Here is a 7357-nt window from a genome sequence, read left to right as displayed (position 1 = left end):
GGGCAGGCAGGAATCGAACTCATGCGGAAGCGGCTTTAGATTCTCAGTGCTGTGCTTTAACCCGCTGTGCCACCAGGGAGGGCCTGACTACTAGTATTTTTAAAATTTTTTCTGCACACCCTTTATTATCAGGCTTATTGCTTGTCCTTGTCCACAAATATTTCTAAACTTTTATCTTTCCACGTTCCATGGCATGCTTACCACTTTTACCTCAAGATTCTAAAACCTCTTCTCCTAACGCTGGTCAAATTTTATAGCAAGTTGGTCTAGAAGCTTTAGTTTCTACCTCCTACTGCTAGTATTGCTTTCATCTAAGGTGGGAAGACAAGCAAAATAAAAGTAGATTTCTTACATGAGAAATCTCATTGCCATCTCGATAGTTTTAGTTCCAACTCTTGTGTCTGTCCAGCTGTCCACAGTGGAAAGCCACAACGGGGTACATACTGCCTCTTTGATAACTTGTGTTTTGTTCTAGTTTAAATAGAAGTTTCTGTTTTCTCAAATTTTCTCCTTGAATTAGCTGAGTGTTACTTGCTGGCTCTGAAATAAGTCAAGTGACTGGCTTCATTGTCCTTTTTATGTAAATTTACTAATATGCAGGAAGACAAATAGCCTAGTGACCATAAAAATGAGACGTTTTACAATATTGATCTCTTTCCCACTTTCATCTCCCTTTTCTCCCTTCTCTTTTTAAGCAGTTGATGAGTGACTCAATTTGATTTTTTCAACTCAGGACAAATCTGGTTTTAGTTGTTTAATTTCTCTTTGGTTTAGTTTGCTCAGGTAAGGTAGCAAGATCGAAAGTCACAGCTGTGTGAAAAGGATCGACAGGGTCTGGGTTACTGCTGAGAACTTCTGGGATTTTCTAACTCACCAGTATCACTGGTACAGGCTTAATTACCTATGAGACCTTGGGCAAGTCACTTAACTTGTGTGCCTCTGTTCCCCAAAAATGTGGTAGAGAAAAAAAAAAACAACAAAAAACTGGCATTCTATTGCTCTGAATGGAATGCCTCTGTAAACTGCATCCAGCCCATATAAAATATTATAAATTCAACTTAGTTCTTTTTTTTTTTACAAAAGTAATTATTAATAAAAAGAACACACTTGTCCTAATATTTGGAAAAACAACAGAATGATGGGATTAGTTTTACAGATAAAATTTTGGTTACTAAGTCTGAGCCCAGTTTTAAGTATCGCTAATAACTGCATAGTTCAAAGAGCATTTGTATAGTCTTTTGACAAAGACACTGGATTTTTTAAAAGAAATTCTTCTGAAGCAGAAAATTGACTTAATGTAGATTTTTCACTCCACTACACATATTAACTACATTGACGTGGGTGATGGGAAGTAATGGAGAGGTGAGGAGATAGAGGCCAATGAGGTTATAAATTTCAAATTATAGTTAGAAGATTATTACCAATATTTTATTATCAGAGAAATGAAGAATCTTACTCCTACCCTTGAAAGCAGACTGGGATTGCCAGTAAGTGCCAAGACTAATTCTCCAAATGTTAGTGATTGGATCTAGATGAAACACAAGGGTGGCATGAAAGTGTGTGAAAACCCAAATAATCCAGTAAGGTGGACCAGAACTGGGGAAACTGGGGGCAAGCAGAGAGGGGGAAGTACCTGGTGAGGGTATACAGCAGATTCCTGATTCTAGAGTTAAACAAACCCCATTCAAATCTCACCCTACTCATTTATTGTGATCTTGCACAAATCATCAGACCTCAGGAAGTTAGTATCCTTGGCTTTTAATACCTTGGAGCTATAATAACAGCTATTCAAGGTTGCCACTAGGTGTGATTATGACAATACCTACAAAGTACTCACAGATACTGCAGTAAGGCTGTGGTAACAAACTACTCCAAATTATGTCAGTTTGAACAACAGAAATGGATTATGTCACTTTTGTGGAGCCTGAAGGTCTTAAAACAAGCTGTCTGAAGGGTCAGGATCTGACCTGTCAGGAAGACCCCTCCCGCTTCCAGCTTCGAGGCGCTCCCACATGCCTAGGCTTACGGTAGTGTAACCATTTCACGTGGTATTCTCCCGCATCTCTTTCCAGTTTACAGGTCTGTCTCTGTGTTCAAATTTCCCCTTTCCTGCTGGATTCAGGCCCACCTTCATGACATTTTAAGCTGATGACCTCTGTAAAGACCTATTTCCAAATAAGGTCACATCCTGAGGTTCTCAGGGTTGGGGTTATAATTTGTTTTCTAGGCAAGGATATAATTCAAACCATAAGGGTCGTTTTACTAAACTATCTCATTAAGTGATACTTTATAAGAGAGTAGTTACTAAATAAAGTGCTTAAAATTGGTGGAATATCTTTCTCTAGTGATTATTTTCCATCTCTTAAAAGGTAGAAATGATTGCTGATCGCTGACTCTAGAATGACTGTGGTTAACTTCTCTGTCACCTAGAGTTTCCTGGTCTTGAGAAAAGGGGGAAAGGGAAGGAGCTTTTGCAGCTTGGCCTGCTCAAGTAGACACCACAGAAAGACAGCACATACACACACACACACACACACACACGTTGAGCTGTTTGTCAGTCATATACAACCTCAGTTGAACTCATCACAACTGGAGGGGACTGTCTCTTCAGTGGAATTTAAATGAGTATAAATTGCAGACTCATTAATCGAAATGAATTCTTTTTAGCCAAATTCTTTTTTCCCCTTAAATGTTTTTAATGAGTAATGTGGGCTATTTCTTTCTATACCCAGTTTTCTCTGCCATCACCCTGATTCTAATGCCACTGTTATCCAGCAAAATAATACCCAAACACCACACATCGTTTCTGTTTCTTGAGATGCTCTACAAAATGACATGATTTCTCCCCCAAACAAGAACATGCTGTGAAGATTTCATATCCTAAAAATGCAAGCATGGATACACCTCTAAAAGGCTTCAAATTTGTTAATAAAAGAAAAAATAATATCTGAGGACAGACCACAGGCCAGCAGGACACACAGTACTTTTTTTCCAGAAATATACTAATTCACATTAGTGCAAATGTATTCATGAATGTATTCCTACTGGAACCATATGGCAGAGAAAAAAAGTTCATATGACAGTGTGACAGAAAGAATGCAAATAGGGAGAAGGAATGACTTAAGTATTTTCCAATTAAAAGATGATAATTCAGGCCCTCCCTGGTGGCACAGCGGGTGAAAGCACAGCACTAAGAAGCAAAAGCCACTTCCGCAGGAGTTCGATTCCCGCCTGCCCCGGAGGTGACCACATGGCGTGGCAGACCTCTCCTGACCCACCCGCTGCTCCTCTCAGCAGTGTACTTCGTCGACCTGCCTGTTCTTCTCCTCACTCTGTCTCTGGTGAAGCCTCTTGCCGCCCCTGAGCCTCTGGTCTGCCCCCAGTTCTGTAAGCACAAATAAATAAATCTTTAAAAAAAAAAAAAATGATAATTCAGACACCACGTTTTTGGCCTTCTAAAAAATGCTAGCAAATATAACTTCTTGATAGCAAAATAAAAGAAGAATCAAGTGTATTCCCACCTCTCCTTACACCATAGGTGATCATGAAAATGTAATTATAAACGGAGCCTGAGAGAACAATCACATTTTCCCTTTTGACTCCATGAAATAATTCCAAGATTTAAAAAAAAAATTGTCTCCAATGGTACTATTTATCACTTTAACTACGGTTTCCCTTTACCTTATCCTTCTCAAGTAGATGACCTGAAAACAAACAATTACACACTCTCGATATACTTTCTTAAGGAAACACCTAATTTTAGCATCCACTGAGGGCTTGAAGGCATAGTGAATGGGTGGCAATAGTGAATCAGGCCACCAGGTGGCACTGTGAGCAGCAGGCTATTGGAGTTTATTTTAATCACCATTGATTTTTAGGAAAAACAAAATCAAACCAAAAAACAAATACAATCTAAATGTCTTAAAAAAAAAACTGGAAAGGTATAAAATTTCAACTTATACTGGAGATCAGAAAACAGTACATAACTGAAAAAAGAAAGTGGCAATAATCATACAAAAAACATACTCTAGAACTTCTACCATACTTTAAAGTCTATTATTTACTGTGATGATTTAGTTAATTGAAAAATGAAACAAATCGATAGTTTTGTTGTCTGATGTACATAGGACTTTTTTTTCCTGTTATTTTCATTTTAGGGATATTGGTTCAAGCCTCTACAAATGTAAGTTACCACACCACATTCACCTTTAAAGCACCCATAAATCCTCCACTACTGTCTAGTCATCCACTTCCCCACTTTGCTCCTAACCATCACACACTTCCCTTCTGTTGGTCTTAGTTCCACAGTCAGACTTTTAGGATTTGTTTTGGTTTTGTGTGCTGCTTTTTTTTTTTTTTTTTCACATTGTACATATAAATGAAATAATCCAATATTCTTCACTCACTCTCCTTCTGACTTATTCTGCTTAACACAATCTCCTTCAGTTATATCCATGATATTACAAATGGCAGGAGTTTATTATTTTTTTTAGTATATGAGTAGTACTCCATTGTGTAAATACACCATATCTACCAAAATTACTTATCTGTTATTGGGCACTTAGATTGTTTCCACAGCTTGGCTATTAAAAAACAGTACATATATCCCAAAAATTAGTGGTTTTGAATTCTTGGAATAAAACTTAAGAGAGAGGTTGCTGGATCATGTGGTAGATATAGATCTACTTTTAATTTTTTTTAAAGATTTATTTATTTGTGCATACAGAACTGGGGTACAGGCCAGTGGTGCAGGGGCAGTGAGAGGCTTCAACCAAGACAAAGTAGGGAGCAGAACAGGCAGATCTATTAAGTACACTGCTAAGGGGAGCAGTGGGCAGGTCCGGAGAGGTCTGCCGCGCCATGTGGGTCACCTCCGGGGTGGGGAATTGAACTCATGCGGAAGTGGCTTTAGCTTCTTAGTGCTGTGCTTTAACCTGCTGTGCCCTACTTTTAATGTTTTAAGAAAGCCTCCCATAGAGGCTGGACCATCTGCATTCCCACCAACAGTGTACAAAGGCCCCTAACTCCACCTCTTCACCACCACTTGTTTCCACTCTTATTGATAATAGGTCAGTCTGACAAGTGTGAGGTGGTAGCTCATTGTGGTATTTATCTGCATTTTCCTAATGATAAGTGATAAAGACCATTTTTTGATGTGCCTGTTGGTCATCGGTATGACTTGAAACAACAACAACAAAAAAAAAATGCTAAGAATATTAGTTATAGCCAGGACATAAACAAGAAGTTTAGCCATCAAGTCTGTATAATCTAATTGTTTCAGTCAACCTAGCAAGGCAACTGACATTGACAGCTTAGAAAAGTGACCTTCCAGATAAAGAATTCTGAAGTTGCTGAGGGACTTTTATCAAAAGTGCATGACAAAGCCAACTCCCCAAAGAAGCAGCAATTAATAAAACAAATTAGTACCATATTTTCTCTTGAATGCACTGGGACTCATATTTCCCTCCATGAAACTTTCAGTGTTACTTAGCAGCTATCAATCAATACCAAAACAACTATCTCTTGCTGTGCAATTGTTGGTGGACTTGTGAAAAGAATGGTTTATTTTAAAAAATTTAAAAGTGCCAATTACTGAAAAACTCTACTATTATTTGAGAGTTTTAATAATATGCTGACTTTAAGATTGGTGCTGAAGAGCTAAAGCTGATGCATATCATAAACCCATGAAATGCTTGCCCATCTAAAGAGTTCATCTAAATAGGGAGACAAATGAAAACTTAGCTCATACACTAAAAATTCAGAATTAATATTTTTCTTATGAAATCAAGTCATATCACAAAAGGTACATGCAGATCTCACACATACACTTTTCATTGAGTCAAAACAAACCTAGGGAAAAAAACATTTAAGTTATAGCATCTTCCCCTTGAAGCATTTTCCAATTATGGGGTATTATTCCTTATGCTATTATCCTTGATTGCACACTGATTTGCATTTATTCAATTATTTCACTGCTCAATTAAATAAAAATCTTCCTGGACTCAGTAATGTATTTCCTAATTTTTAAGTCCCCCACAGTCACAGTAATAATAACAAAAGCTGGAGTTTGTTAAGTTCTCATTAGCTACTAGTATTATGATAAGCAGGTATTATTTCACATAAACTCCACCCAAAAAATCCCATGAGTTTAGTACTAATGCTATCTCTGTTAATAAAGAAGAAAAAAGATGTAAATTTATTTGCCAAGTTTATGTAACTACCAAAGAGCAGCATCAAGTGTTGACCAAGAATGTTTTATGCTCAAGCCCCTGGTTTGCCTGGTGAAGTGAAAGTCAGAGCAAAGGGGTTAGCACACTGACTGGAGTTTGCCTGGCTCCAAAGCTAGCTGCTTTTAACCTTGTGACGCCTTACTGAAGCCTTCTGTGTCCCAACTTAGTTGTTATTATACTATACAGTGGTTCACAAGGTAGAAATTCAGGAATTCTTGCTAAGAACCTTCCAGCTTCTCTCAGGAAGCTTCAACTAGCACAAATAAACTCTTGATGAAACATACTCCATCTGTTCTAACAGGCTAATAAGCCAACTGGCCTTTGTAGAACTGAAATAAAGAGTGTACTTGATTCTCAGCGGTGATCCTGGATGGCTCCTAATAGAGAATAGTGCTGTGACTCTCAGCTTTAAGTCATTGTAGCTAAAGCATGAGTTTGTCAGTGAATTTACTGAAATGTCTACAAGTCAAGCAAGATTTATCATTAAAATTAACAGTGTAAACAGAGAAGAAAGTTTTTCATAAACAGTAATTTGGAGCACTGAATTTTAACACACTAATCTTTATTGATGGATCGCCAGGGTTCACCTCCAGTTTCATTTCAGCAAATCTATGTGCTGATTTCACTTGCCAAATATTCATAGGCTTCTAAGAGGATTGGCAATTCTATGATTTGAGCTAAAATAGGTTAATGTGGGAAACACGGAAACATAACAGGGCTTTCAATCATTCCTTTGGCGACTCAAATAAGCCAAAACAATCAGTAAAAACTAATATTCTCTTGGCCCTCCCTGGTGGAACAGCGGGTTAAAGCACAGCACTAAGAAGCTAAAGCCACTTCCACATGAGTTCGATCCCAGACTGCCCCGGAGGTGGCGACAGCTCCGGCCTTGCGTGCAGCCAAGACAGCCATTGCCTGGACGGCGGCATGCAGGCCGCGAACGTGCCTGTCCGCTTGCAAGAACGCTGACCCAAACGCCCCCTTTCTCACCCCGTTCTCGCTTGGGGAGTGAGGGGCCTGACGACCCCTCCCTAGCATGACCCAGCAGAAACCCGACCCCAGCTAGGCGCGCCGGGCCGCCGCCACGTCAGCCCGAGCGCGTGACGCCAGCGCGCCTGCGCGCGGGG

The 7357-nt window shown here is 39.1% G+C and overlaps 1 protein-coding gene across 2 annotated transcripts in view; it reads right to left on the bottom strand.

Annotated features, from left to right (window-relative positions):
* PDE11A (phosphodiesterase 11A) overlaps window positions 1–7357 on the bottom strand; it is a 304831-nt gene that overhangs the window by 250639 nt on the left and 46835 nt on the right. The window lies entirely within an intron of this gene.

Source organism: Condylura cristata, unplaced genomic scaffold, assembly GCF_000260355.1.
Source record: "Condylura cristata isolate star-nosed mole 26May11 unplaced genomic scaffold, ConCri1.0 scaffold00002, whole genome shotgun sequence".
NCBI lineage: Eukaryota > Metazoa > Chordata > Mammalia > Eulipotyphla > Talpidae > Condylura > Condylura cristata.
This window is presented reverse-complemented; position numbering and strand designations above follow the sequence as displayed.